A 20670-nucleotide genomic window follows, 5' to 3' on the forward strand; every position below is an offset into this window, starting at 1 on the left:
TGTTTGGAAAACTTGCATCCGTATAACCTTTTGACAACTTGTTCACTTTTGCCACCTGTAGACATGTAACACCCCCGATTTACTAACTAATAATGAACAATAAATAAAGGAAAAATAGACAACCTTTAAATAAAATTACGGAAGCATACACCTAAATCGGAGGTATTACCGCCACACTCGACAACCTGTCAAGTGTTAAGGCTTTACAAAATCCCAATAATTACAACCCAATAGTCTAAGTGAGCTATTTATACAACTTTACAAACTCGTTATAGCATACTAATCGAACGACTTGAGCTTCTTTTGCTACAATCACTTGTTAAACCTGCTTAGAAAATCTTGACTGCTCACCATTAAGGACAAATTCCAAAATAGATCGTCGCAGGGCAACCATAAGAAAAAGACATGGCCGTAAACACAAATAGCACAACAAAACAACACACACGTCAGCAAAAAACTGAGTAATCATCACATATCAGAATACAGAGAAAAATAGAATAATTAATATTACTAGCACACTTAAACAATGTAGTTTAGAACTACATTACACATTATACTCTGGAAATAACCTTTATCAACTCAACCTTGAATAATAATACAATCCCTCACTCAATTAACTCATAACCAATAAGTGTGCCACGCTCTTTGTTCTATACCTGGTCTTGGACATGGGTAATTCGAATAACAAACCAACAAGTATAAAAACTTGAATACTCCCAATAAACAGAAAACACCTTGAACCAGACCACATATGGGTCAAATCCCACTGTAGGGGACCACAGAAAAATATAAATAAAGATTGTACCTCATTCTAAACTCATGATTATCATCTCCTTACCAACATGCCAAGGATTAAGGTCTATAACGCCGAGTCTCAAACCAAAAACAAAATAATAATTCTCAACCTTTTGATCTCATACTTGATCAAATAATAATTCACAATCTAATAATAATAACTCAACAACGGCACATGTTCCCAAATAACATAACAATTCGAACTCGATTAATCATATATATCTCAACTCTTATAGGGCAATCAAACTAGTACCCAAAATTAATTAACTCACAATCCAAAAATAATACTTTGCATTAACAACCCTAAAACCTCGATAAAACAATACTCCCTATAACAACAACATTAAAACCCTAGAAAACTAACAAAATAAATCAATGCAATAATTAAATTATATAACACCTCACACTAATCATATACATATAATCTTGATCATACGAATAGCAAAATAAAATTTAATAGCAAAATAAAATTTACACATGACAATATAGAGGACAATCAATAAACAAATTATAATATAACAACTTCAATAACAATCAAATTATAAACAAACAACTCCAAAACATTGATAGTTTGATTATATATAATAAGCAATATAATCAAATTAGGAAAAAATTCGAGTATTACAATCTACCCTCCTTAAAAGAAGTTTCGTCCCAAAAGTTAGAGTTAGAAAAAGTTAGGGTATTACAAGACACCTAATTGTGTCTCCCCAAAAACTAAACCCAGTGATGAATATCTTTCACGTCATTTGATTATCGAACGAAGTGAAAGTGTGAAAAGTCTTGTGATGCGGTTGTTTTAATAAAAATATCTTTCTTTCTGTTTTCGAAAACATACTCTATTTATGAAAATGTCCAGTCCAATTTAGTTTGGTCCATGATAAGGGTCCAATAATTATGTAGTTGGATGAGGCTCAAAAAGAGCTTTCCAATGTATATTATAAGCCCAATTCCGATTTAATAATGAGGAAGTTATGGCCAAAATACTAAATTGGGCCTGAAATGGTTTGTTATGGCCCAATGATTTAGTGGAGGGCCCATTAATTAATATTCCTAAAATTATTAGGATTGATTTTAATCTTCTAGAATAATCTAGAAGGTTATTCTGAGTTCTAATGGGATTAGGATTAATATTATATCTTTTATGAAAATAAAGAATTCTATTTGGATTAAAACAAGTGTTTTAAAGAGATAAATCTGATTTTCAAAGATAAGTACGGGCGTTATTAAAACGAATTTAATTAGATTAAGGATTCCATACGAGTTTTTAGAAAACGCGTGAATCATCGCGAAACGATAAAACTAGCACGCCACGACAAGGCTGTTGCATGGCGACAGGGATGTCGCGTCGCGCTGGACCCTGTCGTTCCGCGACAGAGGTAGTTTTATTCCAGATGGGATTTGGTCTTTTCTAATCGTTTTCGGGCTATTTTTCCTATAAATAGGGTTGATATTCTCCGTTTTTAAATCATCAACAATCATTCACAATCATCAACAATCATCTAATTCTATTCTCTTCTCTCTCTTAAGCTAGAAGCTTATTCTTTCTCCCTCTTTCTAGCCTTCACTTTTCAAATAAAAATACCGCGTTCACGAGTTCTAGACACACCTAGCCAAGCTCGAAGTTGCCTTCGCCCTAGACGTGAAAGGTTGATAATTTTTGAGGGTTTGGTCCCAAATTCATATTTCAATTATTTAAATTAATTGTTTGATTTAATATTTTCCTTGAATTTACTAACGTGTGTATTGTTTTGATAGAAAGTGATACGAGGCAATAAAGTAAGTTATTCGATTGCTCTATTTCTTTAGGAATCATGCTTAGATTATTTCAATTCCTAGTATCATGTTAGGATGTCTTTATGATTCCTAGTATCATGTTTAGGGTATTAACTAATATTTTTAATGTCATGTATGTTTCTAATATCATAGGTTGCTTCCTATTTATTCTATCATGTTAGTATCATGTTAGGGCTAAAGCTTTGATCTTTATTGCTTAGTGACATGCTAAGATTTGTTTTATTAATCTTGTTAGTATCGTGCCTAGGGTCTTGCTAATATTATTATGCTTTGAGGATATTATTTTGATGATGATTGTTACTATTGTTGCTTGATATATTATTATTGTTATTACTTGATCACGCCCTCTCTTGCAGGTTTAAAGAGAATTTGTACTTGTAATCACGCTTAATAAGATAATTAATAATCTTATTTAGGCTAATGTGATTTTAATTCAAGTGATCGCCAATAATAGATTTGTTGTGCATTAATTGTAACATTCTAGAAAATCCTTTCCTTTAAAATACCAGTTTGTCCTATTTAAAACTTTAAATAGGAATATCTAAAACATTACCACCACCGTAATAACGGCTAAGGCAACTATCAAAGACACACAGCGGAAGACTAATTTCAAAACCTTTCAAAACAAGTCAACTTGAAAAGTCAATCAACGAAAGTAAAGTCAAACCAAAGTCAAACGAAGTAAAATAAAATCAACCTACAACTTGGAACCATTATAGGCCCTTATTAAAACCAAACCAAATTCAAAACCTTTTCGTTAGTCACGCATAATAATATTATCATAAATAATTAAAGCGATAAACACATCATATACTTATGGAAACTAGCATAATACGATCTTCACTCATGCCCATTCATGAATATGCTTCATCACCTGAAAAGCTTATCTCTACCTATTTCCACTACTCTCCATTAAAAATGGGTCATCATAGGGCCAAGATAAAGACAAGGCCAACAAACACACAAAACACACAATCAGCAAAGCTGATGAGTGTCATTTATGGCACTCATAGGGTAGTCTTTTAGGTTATTTCTTTCCCTTTTTCATGCTTTCTTCTCTTAATTTTGGTCCTTTTTCCTTTAGTTTCTCCTTTTCCTCTTTTCTTTATGATTCTCGTGTTTTTATCGTGTTTTTCCTTTATTGGCTCTTTTTCCCTTTTATTTCCTTCCTTCGTTTACTTGTGTAGGTATTGTGAGAATCACCTTGGCAAAGGATTCAATTCGGGACCTCAATGATCAAGCAAGGAAGAAGCATTTGGCTAGAGAGGGCTTAGAGAGGCCTCGGAGAGGTCTCCAAGGCAATTCCAGCAGGCCGCGGGCGCGGGCCCAAGTTGCTCAAAAGTGCCAAATCGAGGCAGGAACTTGCCGCGGTTGCCCCGAGGGCTCTCCGCGGGCGCGGCTAAAATGGAGAGACCGCTCCATTCAGAGAGACCGCGACCCCCCTGATCAGTCTTTGGGAGCAGGGGATTAGCCGCGGGCGCGGGTGTCATTGCCGCGGGCGCGGGTCCCTGATGCCGCGGGCGCGGGTACTGTCCAGATAGCCCGCGGAGGGTTCCGTACCCATTTCTCCGCGGGCGCGGGAGCTGCCGATTTCTTCTTAACTTATAAATGGAATTGTATTTCCTTTTTGAAAACCAACTTTTTGATAATATTTCATTAGCTTAGTTTTAGAGAGAGAATTTAGAGAGAAGTGATAAGGGAATAATCGCGTCGTCAAACAACTATCCCTAGATCAAATACAATTTATACAACCTAAACAAACCTAATACGAGTATAAGGCAAGCATAAGGGTCGAACCAGAGAGAACGGATAAACACCACCAAATGTTATCGACAATTAAGCTAGTCCGGAATAGGAGAAAAATAACTAAATTCTAAATATGCTAAAACAAGAAATAAAACATTAAGGGAAATGGTCTAGGAGTAGCATTCACTTGAACATAAACAAAGGCATAGGAGTTGAAATAATTATGAACTAAACATGCTCAAATATCGAAATAAAGGATCCAATCTAGCCGCCTTCCGGGGTCAATTGGCTTCTCCTAACATAGCCTCTATGTTTCCACATTAGAACCATATACTAGGAGGTACTATTAAATAACAATCGATAATCATGAACCTTAACTAAGTCAACTTCGTTCCTTGTTAGCAAAGATTCACTCTCAATCAACTAACAACATGCATTTTGCAAGTAGATTAAAGAATATCGAACATATAAAGACTTTAATCACAAATAAATCAACTCTAAACCTAGAACATGCTCAAGATCCAACTACACCACAACCATCCCCTTAATGGGGGAATTACTCACTAATCATGATAACAACAAGATTAATCAACAAATAATCAAGAATCAACATGATTAACAAGCAATACCAACAACAAAAACGATAATCAAAAGAAAGCAAATAAAAATAGAGGAGAGAGAGTTAGAGATTCTCATTGATTGAAGATTAAAGTCTACAAACAAGATGATCAATCTTCTTCTTCAAAATCCAAGCTCAACAATGGTGAAACCCCCACTTTCTCTCTCTAAACTACTCTAATCCTAAGCTAAACCTAGAGAGAGAAGCTCTCCTAAAATAGGGAAAAAGATCTAAAAGAATGAAGTTCTCCTTTTTACAAAACAAGCCCCACAATATATAAAGAATCGCGCAAAAACGCTGAACAGGACCCGCTGTGCGCCCGCGCAAGGATCTGTGCGCCCGCGCGTGCGCCCTCGCAGCGGCCTGCGCTCCCTCGCAGCAGCCTGCGCGCCCGCGCAAAGTAGCTGCGCGCCCGCGCATTTGTGGGTTGCGCGGCTTGTGCTTTGGTGTGTGCGCCTGGCTGCTGGCTGCTGGCTGCGCGCCCGCGCGGTGTTGGTGTGCGCCCGCGCACAGGCCGCGCAAAACTTTCTGCCTCGATTCTGCAATTTCGCCAATTTTGCGCGGGTTCTCACAGGGCTGCGCGCCCGCACATTATTCGCGCCCTTGCACCTTGCTTTCTTCGATTCTTCTCTCATGATTCATTGGCTTCTTCTTTGCAATCCAAGACTTCAAATACCTAAGCACAAACACCAAGGGAAGCAATAAGGTATAGGGAACGGTGCAAACACGCAATGAAGGCAAGCATACAACAATATACGCGATTTCATTAAAATCACATCGAGACATGTATGCACGCATTATTTGAACAAAACAACTACAAAACACCCTAAGACAAGCTAAAACAAGGCATAAACACTATCCTAGGAGTGACATAAATGTCACTCATCAAATTCCCCCAAGCTAAACCTTTGCTCGTCCTCAAGCAAAGCTAGAGCAAAAGAGAATAAGAGGAAATTATTGAAAGCAAAAGAAACAAAATAGAAACAAGGAGAAAGAATGTACACTAACTCACTGTCGTAGGAATCACGGTTGTTTTTAGCTACAACAAGCCCTTAAAACCCCAAAGCCGCCTATGAGGACGAGTGAGGTCTCGTGAGGGTTTCCTAAGAGCTTACCCCACAACTCTCGACAAAAGCCAAGCCAAGGCAACAAAAGGAAAAGGAAAAGAAACACGAAGAGAAAAAGCAAAACACAAGCTCATATATGGACAAGAGATGAGGACAAGTACTACTGAATGCAAACCTTTCTAAATGGACAAATGTATGCACGTTCCACGATGTCAATGGTTGATTGAAACATAACACATGCTAAGCATAGAGAACTACTTGGGACTCAATCCACCCTAGCCCCAACCACTCGGGCCACGTTCTCTCTACTAGCTTCAAATCAACCCTTAAGCTAGCTTCTCAAGATTCCACGAAGGAACCGGAAAAATATAAAGAAATGAGAAATTTGAGAAGATAATCCCGACGTCTCAACTATGCATACTCTTTCCATAGGTTTGAAGTCTATCTCCCTCCACCGTTCTTTTGACCTAACCCACTAGAGTCTAAGGGTCTTTTTATTGGTTATAACGTAAGGCTAAGGGTTAAGGCGGGGTAAAAATTTAAAATTTGGTGATATTTCCTAAGTGAAGCGAAAAGTGCGGCCGACACTCAAAAACACTCAAGAATTCACTCAATATCAAGCAAAAATACCACTAATGCCATTCCCCCAAGCTTATTCAACACAAACACACAATATTCCCCCCCAAGCTTGAACAAAGCATTGTCCTCAATGCTTAAACTAAGGAAGAAAATGAAACCAACTATTTTTATTTTTTATTTTTTATTTTTTTTTTTACTTTATTCATTGTCCTTGCCTTTTTAACTTTGGACGGCTTTTTCTTGAAACTTCATTTGATTTCCATAAATTTGCATATTTCTTTACAAGCTCAACTCTAACCAAATCTCAAAGTGCTTCTTGTTTATGATCAACAACTCTAAACTTCAAACCTCACATGCCAATGCTTCACTAACTAAAGGGTTAGTAAACATAGGTCATTAGGTTTGTAACTTGGTTTAAACAAGAGCGGGAAACATAAGGCTCAAATTGGTTAGCAAGTAGGTTTATGCAAAATAGAAAATCAAATTTGTAACAAAACAAAAAGAAAATAAAGAAAAATGAGAAAGGGTGCCCTTTTCCTCCCCTAGAGTGCTTTGGTCACGATCTTGGGAGCTATAAGTCAAAACAAGGATCAAGATATGCATAGCTAAGGATCCAAATGCGCCACACAACAAAGTGATGAAGGCTAGAACAATGTTACCTCACACGGGATTATAACTAAGCAAATACCAACTAAGGGTGCCAAATCCACTATAGAGAGCAACACCATCTTACCACATACCACGTGAACTAGGGCTTCATGGATTCCTAAAAGTTCTTAACCCGGCTACCTTAGCATGTAATATCCTAGAGTCAACCAATGACACTCTCAAACCGTGCACACATTAACCACTTAGGAAGAAAGGAATTCAAGAGTAAACAAATCCAAAAGATATAATGTCCAATTAAGAACAAACAAAACACAATTTGCTAAACTTGCCTTGAAGTAAACAAAAATATTTTTGGATTTTCCAAAAGCATGAAAAACATGGAAATGCATATACTCAAGTGCATGACATATATGAATCAACATCCCACCAAACATGGTAGAATACCCTCCCCCAATCTTGAATGAAACCAAGCTCTCAAATCATAAATGATGAAACCAAGGAGGGGAAAACAAGGAAAAATTAATCCAACATTACCAACACATGATCTTCAAGTCACAATAAGTAAGAGAGAGAGAGGGAAAAGAAGGATATTACTGGATATGGGATAAATGCAAAATCACACAAAAAACCCGAAATAACCTCATGTGAGCCACAATCTCTACAAATAAGGCTTGAATTCCACATGATAGGTAAGTTGAGGCACATTTCCTTGATTCTTGATCATCACCAATGCGCAAGAGTATATCAAGTTGTGTACCTAGCAAGGAACACAAACACGTCCATGAGAGAAAATCTAATCTAAAAAGAAAAGAAAATGAAAGCAATAAAACACGGGTTACTTCCCGCAAAGGCTTGCTTAACGTCCAAGCATGACCAATCTAGTAAATAACCCGACAAAGAACGCAAAAGCTTGTCATATGCACCGGCAAACATATCAAGAAATAGAGCATACGCGATGCTCATATGACAAGCAAACATAAAGTACAAGGAGACTTTATGCTTGAGAGAAGGGGGAAAAGAAAAAGTAAAAGAATCAAAAGAAAAATCAATAAAATAAGACTTAGAAAATTCAAAACTAGAACTAGGAAGAGAAAAGGGAGGAACAAACTCATTTTGTTGCTCTTTGGAAGGTAAAACTCCATCATTGAGTCCAAAAGAAGGGTAATGGGGAGCTAAAGAGATTAGGGGCCCCTCAATTGGTGGAACTTTGAGGATATATGGAAGTGAGATAGGGCAAGAAGGAAGGTTGGTAAGCTTTCTTAAAAAGGGGGTGGGGATTGAAAGAATTGGAATGGGTACCTCACTCACAACTTCAATCACACCACCTTGCATTGAAACACAAGCCTTTTCCTCCAAAGAATTCCCTTCTAACACATCTTCACTACCCTCAAAGAGTTTGGAAATGTCCTCAACCACCAATTGGGTTTCTTCACTCTCAACAAAAGCACGGTTTTCATTCTCAACATTCCCCAACTTTACATGATCAAACATGAGTATCTCATCATCACCACAACCCATCTTTTCTCTTAACAACCTCAAATTAGTTTCTAGGTCTACCAAAATGGGATCTTCAATGGGTTGCAAAGAGTGTTGAGGTTCAAGTTGGATAAAGGGGGTGGTTTTCAAAATTTCATCAAATGAAGTATCTTCCATACACCCTCTATCGCTTTCAACATCATCATCATAATCGTCCTCAACCATGCACTCAAAAGCCCAATTAGGTTCAACCATATGGGAGGGGGGAGAAGAAGGAAGGACATTTGTTTGGGATTGAGCTAGGTGGGAAATTTGGCTCTCAAGTGCCTCTAGCCTAGCTTTCATCTCCTTGTTATATTCTTCTTTCTTTTCCGTCATCTCATTAACCTTCTCCATCATCTCGTTGAGCTTCTCCATCAACTCTCCTTCCTCTCTATGTCCCATTGAATCACCCTCACGAAAATGTTCACTAGATACATGGGAAAACTCATTTGGAATCATGTTGGAAAAAGAAGAGGTAAAGGGAAGATCATGCAAGTGAGGATTAGGGGTATGGGGAGCATCATCAACATCCATGCACGCATTTAAAGAACATTGAGAAAGAGCATGAACATTATCAACATTAGGATGCATCTCATCATAAATAGCACACAAGGGGGAGGGATTTGCATCATGGGGAGCATAGGATTCATCATTAGAGTGCATGCAAGAGCTAGAAAAATCACAAGAATTAGCATTATTCTCTTGCTCATAACCATCCTTGGCAAACCACATATAGAAATCCCAAGCCTCATCCAAAGATTTGGCTCGAAATTGACCATTACACATGTTTTCAATCACCCCTCGAGTATACTCATTCAAACCCCAATAAATAACTTCACAAGCCTCCCATAAGGAACAACCATGGAAATCAGAGAAGTCTTCAAACCTATTAAAGTAGACCCAAAAGGGTTCATATTCAAATTGAGGCAAAGAGGAACAAAACATCTCATTTTGGACAAATTGATCCATGACTCAATGAAGACAAACAACAAGCAACAAAACAAGAAAGCTCAAGAATTATACACAAACAAAAACAAAAGCAATAAGAAAAACAAACCAAAAGAAAATTATTCACAATGGACTAGTCACAATAAGATAACACAACGGTAATGGAAGCCGTTCCCCGGCAACGGCGCCAATTTGACAAGGGAATAATCGCGTCGTCAAACAACTATCCCTAGATCAAATACAATTTATACAACCTAAACAAACCTAATACGAGTATAAGGCAAGCATAGGGGTTGAACCACAGAGAACGGATAAACACCACCAAATGTTATCGACAATTAAGCTAGTCCGGAATAGGAGAAAAATAACTAAAGTCTAAATATGCTAAAACAAGAAATAAAACATTAAGGGAAATGGTCTAGGAGTAGCATTCACTTGAACATAAACAAAGGCATAGGAGTTGAATTAATTATGAACTAAACATGCTCAAATATCGAAATAAAGGATCCAATCTAGCCGCCTTCCGGGGTCAATTGGCTTCTCCTAACATAGCCTCTATGTTTCCACATTAGAACCATATACTAGGAGGTACTATTAAATAACAATCGATAATCATGAACCTTAACTAAGTCAACTTCGTTCCTTGTTAGCAAAGATTCACTCTCAATCAACTAACAACATGCATTTTGCAAGTAGATTAAAGAATATCGAACATATAAAGACTTTAATCACAAATAAATCAACTCTAAACCTAGAACATGCTCAAGATCCAACTACACCACAACCATCCCCTTAATGGGGGAATTACTCACTAATCATGATAACAACAAGATTAATCAACAAATAATCAAGAATCAACATGATTAACAAGCAATACCAACAACAAAAACGATAATCAAAAGAAAGCAAATAAAAATAGAGGAGAGAGAGTTAGAGATTCTCATTGATTGAAGATTAAAGTCTACAAACAAGATGATCAATCTTCTTCTTCAAAATCCAAGCTCAACAATGGTGAAACCCCCACTTTCTCTCTCTAAACTACTCTAATCCTAAGCTAAACCTAGAGAGAGAAGCTCTCCTAAAATAGGGAAAAAGATCTAAAAGAATGAAGTTCTCCTTTTTACAAAACAAGCCCCACAATATATAAAGAATCGCGCAAAAACGCTGAACAGGACCCGCTGTGCGCCCGCGCAAGGATCTGTGCGCCCGCGCGTGCGCCCTCGCAGCGGCCTGCGCTCCCTCGCAGCAGCCTGCGCGCCCGCGCAAAGTAGCTGCGCGCCCGCGCATTTGTGGGTTGCGCGGCTTGTGCTTTGGTGTGTGCGCCTGGCTGCTGGCTGCTGGCTGCGCGCCCGCGCGGTGTTGGTGTGCGCCCGCGCACAGGCCGCGCAAAACTTTCTGCCTCGATTCTGCAATTTCGCCAATTTTGCGCGGGTTCTCACAGGGCTGCGCGCCCGCACATTATTCGCGCCCTTGCACCTTGCTTTCTTCGATTCTTCTCTCATGATTCATTGGCTTCTTCTTTGCAATCCAAGACTTCAAATACCTAAGCACAAACACCAAGGGAAGCAATAAGGTATAGGGAACGGTGCAAACACGCAATGAAGGCAAGCATACAACAATATACGCGATTTCATTAAAATCACATCGAGACATGTATGCACGCATTATTTGAACAAAACAACTACAAAACACCCTAAGACAAGCTAAAACAAGGCATAAACACTATCCTAGGAGTGACATAAATGTCACTCATCAAATTCCCCCAAGCTAAACCTTTGCTCGTCCTCAAGCAAAGCTAGAGCAAAAGAGAATAAGAGGAAATTATTGAAAGCAAAAGAAACAAAATAGAAACAAGGAGAAAGAATGTACACTAACTCACTGTCGTAGGAATCACGGTTGTTTTTAGCTACAACAAGCCCTTAAAACCCCAAAGCCGCCTATGAGGACGAGTGAGGTCTCGTGAGGGTTTCCTAAGAGCTTACCCCACAACTCTCGACAAAAGCCAAGCCAAGGCAACAAAAGGAAAAGGAAAAGAAACACGAAGAGAAAAAGCAAAACACAAGCTCATATATGGACAAGAGATGAGGACAAGTACTACTGAATGCAAACCTTTCTAAATGGACAAATGTATGCACGTTCCACGATGTCAATGGTTGATTGAAACATAACACATGCTAAGCATAGAGAACTACTTGGGACTCAATCCACCCTAGCCCCAACCACTCGGGCCACGTTCTCTCTACTAGCTTCAAATCAACCCTTAAGCTAGCTTCTCAAGATTCCACGAAGGAACCGGAAAAATATAAAGAAATGAGAAATTTGAGAAGATAATCCCGACGTCTCAACTATGCATACTCTTTCCATAGGTTTGAAGTCTATCTCCCTCCACCGTTCTTTTGACCTAACCCACTAGAGTCTAAGGGTCTTTTTATTGGTTATAACGTAAGGCTAAGGGTTAAGGCGGGGTAAAAATTTAAAATTTGGTGATATTTCCTAAGTGAAGCGAAAAGTGCGGCCGACACTCAAAAACACTCAAGAATTCACTCAATATCAAGCAAAAATACCACTAATGCCATTCCCCCAAGCTTATTCAACACAAACACACAATATTCCCCCCCAAGCTTGAACAAAGCATTGTCCTCAATGCTTAAACTAAGGAAGAAAATGAAACCAACTATTTTTATTTTTTATTTTTTATTTTTTTTTTACTTTATTCATTGTCCTTGCCTTTTTAACTTTGGACGGCTTTTTCTTGAAACTTCATTTGATTTCCATAAATTTGCATATTTCTTTACAAGCTCAACTCTAACCAAATCTCAAAGTGCTTCTTGTTTATGATCAACAACTCTAAACTTCAAACCTCACATGCCAATGCTTCACTAACTAAAGGGTTAGTAAACATAGGTCATTAGGTTTGTAACTTGGTTTAAACAAGAGCGGGAAACATAAGGCTCAAATTGGTTAGCAAGTAGGTTTATGCAAAATAGAAAATCAAATTTGTAACAAAACAAAAAGAAAATAAAGAAAAATGAGAAAGGGTGCCCTTTTCCTCCCCTAGAGTGCTTTGGTCACGATCTTGGGAGCTATAAGTCAAAACAAGGATCAAGATATGCATAGCTAAGGATCCAAATGCGCCACACAACAAAGTGATGAAGGCTAGAACAATGTTACCTCACACGGGATTATAACTAAGCAAATACCAACTAAGGGTGCCAAATCCACTATAGAGAGCAACACCATCTTACCACATACCACGTGAACTAGGGCTTCATGGATTCCTAAAAGTTCTTAACCCGGCTACCTTAGCATGTAATATCCTAGAGTCAACCAATGACACTCTCAAACCGTGCACACATTAACCACTTAGGAAGAAAGGAATTCAAGAGTAAACAAATCCAAAAGATATAATGTCCAATTAAGAACAAACAAAACACAATTTGCTAAACTTGCCTTGAAGTAAACAAAAATATTTTTGGATTTTCCAAAAGCATGAAAAACATGGAAATGCATATACTCAAGTGCATGACATATATGAATCAACATCCCACCAAACATGGTAGAATACCCTCCCCCAATCTTGAATGAAACCAAGCTCTCAAATCATAAATGATGAAACCAAGGAGGGGAAAACAAGGAAAAATTAATCCAACATTACCAACACATGATCTTCAAGTCACAATAAGTAAGAGAGAGAGAGGGAAAAGAAGGATATTACTGGATATGGGATAAATGCAAAATCACACAAAAAACCCGAAATAACCTCATGTGAGCCACAATCTCTACAAATAAGGCTTGAATTCCACATGATAGGTAAGTTGAGGCACATTTCCTTGATTCTTGATCATCACCAATGCGCAAGAGTATATCAAGTTGTGTACCTAGCAAGGAACACAAACACGTCCATGAGAGAAAATCTAATCTAAAAAGAAAAGAAAATGAAAGCAATAAAACACGGGTTACTTCCCGCAAAGGCTTGCTTAACGTCCAAGCATGACCAATCTAGTAAATAACCCGACAAAGAACGCAAAAGCTTGTCATATGCACCGGCAAACATATCAAGAAATAGAGCATACGCGATGCTCATATGACAAGCAAACATAAAGTACAAGGAGACTTTATGCTTGAGAGAAGGGGGAAAAGAAAAAGTAAAAGAATCAAAAGAAAAATCAATAAAATAAGACTTAGAAAATTCAAAACTAGAACTAGGAAGAGAAAAGGGAGGAACAAACTCATTTTGTTGCTCTTTGGAAGGTAAAACTCCATCATTGAGTCCAAAAGAAGGGTAATGGGGAGCTAAAGAGATTAGGGGCCCCTCAATTGGTGGAACTTTGAGGATATATGGAAGTGAGATAGGGCAAGAAGGAAGGTTGGTAAGCTTTCTTAAAAAGGGGGTGGGGATTGAAAGAATTGGAATGGGTACCTCACTCACAACTTCAATCACACCACCTTGCATTGAAACACAAGCCTTTTCCTCCAAAGAATTCCCTTCTAACACATCTTCACTACCCTCAAAGAGTTTGGAAATGTCCTCAACCACCAATTGGGTTTCTTCACTCTCAACAAAAGCACGGTTTTCATTCTCAACATTCCCCAACTTTACATGATCAAACATGAGTATCTCATCATCACCACAACCCATCTTTTCTCTTAACAACCTCAAATTAGTTTCTAGGTCTACCAAAATGGGATCTTCAATGGGTTGCAAAGAGTGTTGAGGTTCAAGTTGGATAAAGGGGGTGGTTTTCAAAATTTCATCAAATGAAGTATCTTCCATACACCCTCTATCGCTTTCAACATCATCATCATAATCGTCCTCAACCATGCACTCAAAAGCCCAATTAGGTTCAACCATATGGGAGGGGGGAGAAGAAGGAAGGACATTTGTTTGGGATTGAGCTAGGTGGGAAATTTGGCTCTCAAGTGCCTCTAGCCTAGCTTTCATCTCCTTGTTATATTCTTCTTTCTTTTCCGTCATCTCATTAACCTTCTCCATCATCTCGTTGAGCTTCTCCATCAACTCTCCTTCCTCTCTATGTCCCATTGAATCACCCTCACGAAAATGTTCACTAGATACATGGGAAAACTCATTTGGAATCATGTTGGAAAAAGAAGAGGTAAAGGGAAGATCATGCAAGTGAGGATTAGGGGTATGGGGAGCATCATCAACATCCATGCACGCATTTAAAGAACATTGAGAAAGAGCATGAACATTATCAACATTAGGATGCATCTCATCATAAATAGCACACAAGGGGGAGGGATTTGCATCATGGGGAGCATAGGATTCATCATTAGAGTGCATGCAAGAGCTAGAAAAATCACAAGAATTAGCATTATTCTCTTGCTCATAACCATCCTTGGCAAACCACATATAGAAATCCCAAGCCTCATCCAAAGATTTGGCTCGAAATTGACCATTACACATGTTTTCAATCACCCCTCGAGTATACTCATTCAAACCCCAATAAATAACTTCACAAGCCTCCCATAAGGAACAACCATGGAAATCAGAGAAGTCTTCAAACCTATTAAAGTAGACCCAAAAGGGTTCATATTCAAATTGAGGCAAAGAGGAACAAAACATCTCATTTTGGACAAATTGATCCATGACTCAATGAAGACAAACAACAAGCAACAAAACAAGAAAGCTCAAGAATTATACACAAACAAAAACAAAAGCAATAAGAAAAACAAACCAAAAGAAAATTATTCACAATGGACTAGTCACAATAAGATAACACAACGGTAATGGAAGCCGTTCCCCGGCAACGGCGCCAATTTGACAAGGGAATAATCGCGTCGTCAAACAACTATCCCTAGATCAAATACAATTTATACAACCTAAACAAACCTAATACGAGTATAAGGCAAGCATAGGGGTTGAACCACAGAGAACGGATAAACACCACCAAATGTTATCGACAATTAAGCTAGTCCGGAATAGGAGAAAAATAACTAAAGTCTAAATATGCTAAAACAAGAAATAAAACATTAAGGGAAATGGTCTAGGAGTAGCATTCACTTGAACATAAACAAAGGCATAGGAGTTGAATTAATTATGAACTAAACATGCTCAAATATCGAAATAAAGGATCCAATCTAGCCGCCTTCCGGGGTCAATTGGCTTCTCCTAACATAGCCTCTATGTTTCCACATTAGAACCATATACTAGGAGGTACTATTAAATAACAATCGATAATAATGAACCTTAACTAAGTCAACTTCCGTTCCTTGTTAGCAAAGATTCACTCTCAATCAACTAACAACATGCATTTTGCAAGTAGATTAAAGAATATCGAACATATAAAGACTTTAATCACAAATAAATCAACTCTAAACCTAGAACATGCTCAAGATCCAACTACACCACAACCATCCCCTTAATGGGGGAATTACTCACTAATCATGATAACAACAAGATTAATTAAAAAATAATCAAGAATCAACATGATTAACAAGCAATACCAACAACAAAAACGATAATCAAAAGAAAGCAAATAAAAATAGAGGAGAGAGAGTTAGAGATTCTCATTGATTGAAGATGAAAGTCTACAAACAAGATGATCAATCTTCTTCTTCAAAATCCAAGCTCAGCAATGGTGAAACTCTCACTTTCTCTCTCTAAACTACTCTAATCCTAAGCTAAACCTAGAGAGAGAAGCTCTCCTAAAACTAGGGAAAAAGATCTAAAAGAATGAAGTTCTCCTTTTTACAAAACAAGCCCCGCAATATATAAAGAATCGCGCAAAAACGCTGAACAGGACCCGCTGTGCGCCCGCGCAAGGATCTGTGCGCCCGCGCATGGTAGCTGTGCGCCCGCGCGTGCGCCCTCGCAGCGGCCTGCGCTCCCTCGCAGCAGCTTGCGCGCCCGCGCAAAGTAGCTGCGCGCCCGCGCATTTGTGGGTTGCACGGCTTGTGCTTTGGTGTGTGCGCCTGGCTGCTGGCTGCGCGCCCGCGCACCGTAGCTGCGCGCCCGCGCGGTGTTGGTGTGCGCCCGCGCACAGGCCGCGCAAAACTTTCTGCCTCGATTCTGCAATTTCGCCAATTTTGCGCGGGTTCTCACAGGGCTGCGCGCCCGCACATTATTCGCGCCCTTGCACCTTGCTTTCTTCGATTCTTCTCTCATGATTCATTGGCTTCTTCTTTGCAATCCAAGACTTCAAATACCTAAGCACAAACACCAAGGGAAGCAATAAGGTATAGGGAACGGTGCAAACACGCAATGAAGGCAAGCATACAACAATATACGCGATTTCATTAAAATCACATCGAGACATGTATGCACGCATTATTTGAACAAAACAACTACAAAACACCCTAAGACAAGCTAAAACAAGGCATAAACACTATCCTAGGAGTGACATAAATGTCACTCATCAAGAAGTTAGAGAGAAGTTCTTGGTTTTGGATTTGTAACTCAACATTTGATCAATCAAGTTTGGATTTCTTCATTTTCAATCATCAATTTTAGTGAGAATCTCTTCCTTCTTTCATCTCTTACTTACTTGCTATTTGATTTATGCTTGATGCTTGTTTTTCTTTGGATTTGAGTTTGATATTATTGAATACTTTGATTTCTATTAGATTTTGATATAGAATGATGATCAATGAAATTTCTAGTTATTTGTTCTTGAATTTCACCATGATTAGTGAGTAGATTAGTTGCTAGGGAAAGGGGGAAGCATGTTTGATTAATGAAATTGCTAGTTGATGCTCTTTGATTGATTGATTTGTTGCAATAAAATTGGTTGACATAGTTTTGCATGAGATTGATTAGACTAGGATTGATCACCCTATAAGATTAATCTAGATTGCATTGCAACTCTTAATGACATGAACAATTGATTTGAAGGTTGCTCTAATTGATTGAGTTTGTTTGTGATTCTTCTTGGTTTGCCTTTCGTAGTGACCACTAGATTAGCCTATAGGGGATAGCATTTGAACTCTCTTGATTGCTACTATTGTTTGTCCATTGCAATACTTGAATTATTTGAGCTTTAAACTAGCATTATCATTGATCTTGCATGTGGAACCCATATCCCTAGTGTTTAGACCTTTGATTACTTGTTAAACTTGTTTTAGTTCACTTTAGTACCAACCATAATCTCAATTTCGACTTCGAGGTAGCTTGACTTAGACTTTAGTTTTCATCATTGCATTCCCTTGGGATCGACCCTTAACTTGCCCTATATTCATATTAGGTTGGTTAGGTGTTTACAAATTTAGTTTGACTTGGGGAAAGGGTAGATAACGACATGCATTTTCCTCTTGTCAAAATGGCGCCGTTGCCGGGGAATGTTATTGGTGTTTAGCTTTTGTTGTTGAGTCTACTTCATTTTATTTGAAAAATACAAAAAGATTTTCTTTCTTTAGGCTACACTTGTAGCCGTGCTACTAATATTTTCTTTGAGTTTTGCATGCATAGAACCCGTGTTCGTTCCATTGTTCCCCTTGATCCGGAAATTGAGAGAACTCTTTCAAGAAGGAGAGTGGCTAATAGATCCTTGGGTTATAGTTCTTCAAGCGAAGAAGAGATTCAAGAAGAGCAAGGCATGGGTGAAAATCCTAGAGTGGCCTTGAAGGAGCTTGGAGTGCCCGATGCATATAGGTTTGAGAGCGGCATAGCTCCACCTACTACACCGGCAAATGACTTTGAAATTCGGCCGGCAATGATCACCTTAATTGAGAGGAGACAATATAGTGGGGCTAAGAATGAGAGCCCATTGAACCATCTTAAGGAGTTTGAAAAATATTGCAACACAATCAAAGTCAATGGGGTTTCTCAAGAATTCATCCGCCTCAAGTTGTTCCCCTTCTCTCTCATAGGAAGATCTTTGGAGTGGCTAGACAAAGAGGTGAAGCCCAACTCCTTGAGAACTTGGGACGATGTCACAAAGGCCTTCTTGCCCCGCTTCTACCCTCAAAAGAAGACGGCGTAGGCAAGAGCCTTGATTCAAGGGTTCAAGCAAAGGCCAAGTGAAAGCCTTTACAAAGCATGGGAGAGATTTAAAGAGTATCAAAGGGAGTGCCCTCACCACGGAATCCCAACATACCAAGTGATCCAAATCTTCTATGGCGGTTTAAGTCCCTAAGGAAGTCATGCCTTGATGGAGGGGCCGGGGAACCTATCATGAACAAGACCGAAGAAGAAGTTGTGGACATCATTGAGGACGTGGTGACATACTATAGGGATTGGCAAGATGGGGAGAGGGACTCTTCAAGCAAGCAATCTTCATTGTACTCGGTGGACCATCTAAATGCAATCAACAACCTTTCCTCCCAAATGACAAACTTGGGAAAGGAGGTGACCGCAATCAAAGCTAAGTTGGAGAGCACTTCTTCCTCTTCTCAAGCTTCGAATCTTCCTTCCCAATTTAAGGGGAGAGGTACTCCTTCTAACTCTCAACCCCCTCCTTCTTCACATAATATGCCTATGGGTTGTTTGTTTTGTGATGCATGTGGATCGTATGATCATGATTCTAGTACTTGTCCTAATGAATGTGTTGATGAGTTTGATAACAATGAGAGTGAGCATGTGAATTATGTGTCAAATAACAATGTTCAAAGGTTTGATAATAAAAGAGGTCAATGGAATAGGAATTACCAAGGCCAAGGCAATTTTGACAACTATAACCAAGGTGGTGGTTATAGAAACCAAAGGAACCAACGTTCTCGTGGTAGCTATAATAACCAAGGTTATAGTGGCCAAAATCAAAGCCAAAATTATGGTAATGAAGGCCAAAGTTATGGTAACCAAAACCAAGGTTATGAAAATCATAACAAGGTAGTGGTAATCATAATCAAGGTGGTGGTAACCATAATCAAGGTTATGGTCAAAGTCAAAATAGGGGTACTTGGAACAATCAAGGAAGGGGTAATTTTCAAAATAATTCTCAAAGAGGTCCCCCACCCGGATTTGTTCCAAAGACTCAAGGTGAAAGTTCCTATTCACAACCTTCTTCACCTAGGACTAATTTGGAAGAAATAATTGAGAATCAAGCCAAGTTGTTGAACACATACATGGCCGTTAGTGATAAAAAATTCAATGAAATGATGACCCACAATAAAATGCTTGAAAACCAAATCTCTCAACTTGCTAATGCCTTGAAAGATCATGCAAGCCCTTCTTCTTTACCTTCCCAAGGTCTTGATCCCAAGAAACCCGTGAATGCTATTGTTACAAGGAGTGGAAAGGTTCTTGAGGAGAGATTGCCTAGGAAGAGTGTAGATAAGGAGATTTCTAAGGAGGTTTTGGTTGAGAATGAGGGGGATAGGGCATCACTGGATGAGGTTGTGGTTGAGACACCTAGAGAGGTGAGAGTAGAGAAAGAAATTGTGAGACCTAAGCTCCCCTACCCACAAAAATTCATGACACAAATTGGATGAACAATTTAGGAGATTCATTGAGATGCTAAAACAACTTCATCTATCTCTACCTTTTACCGATGTGATCAACCAAATGCCAAATTATGCCAAATTCCTCAAAGACATTTTGAGTGGGAAAAGAACTTGTGAGGTTGTGGAGACCATCAATTTGACCGAAAATTGTAGTGCTATCATCATGAACAAAATGCCACCCAAGTTGATAGACCCCGGAAACTTCTCCATCCCTTGTGCCATTAACAAGATGCAAATTGATAATGCCTTATGTGACTTGGGAGCTAGTGTGAGCCTAATGCCATATTTGGTTTATCAAAGACTTGAGATAGGGGAACTCTTACCTTCTAACATTACCTTGCAATTAGCGGATAGGTCAATCAAATTTCCAAAAGGTAAGGTAGAAGATGTCCCTTTGAGGGTGGGAAAGTTTGTGTTCCCGGTGAATTTTGTTGTTCTAGAAATGGATGAAGATGCTACCATTCCAATCATTTTAGGTAGACCCTTTCTTGCTACTTCGGGAGCCATGATTGATGTGAGGAGTGCAAAGATCTCCCTTAAGGTAGGAGAAGAGGTTATAGAATTTGATTTGAATGAGAGCATGAAGTATCCATG

The 20670-nt window shown here is 38.8% G+C and overlaps 1 pseudogene; it reads right to left on the reverse strand.

Moving 5' to 3' along the window:
- Positions 1–18622: 18622 nt before the first annotated feature.
- LOC145587110 (small nucleolar RNA R71) lies at positions 18623–18721 on the reverse strand (annotated as a pseudogene).
- Between the last annotated feature and the right edge of the window lie 1949 nt (positions 18722–20670).

The sequence above is a fragment of the Chenopodium album genome, chromosome 16, assembly GCF_948465745.1.
Source record: "Chenopodium album chromosome 16, dcCheAlbu1.1, whole genome shotgun sequence".
NCBI classification, from domain to species: domain Eukaryota; kingdom Viridiplantae; phylum Streptophyta; class Magnoliopsida; order Caryophyllales; family Amaranthaceae; genus Chenopodium; species Chenopodium album.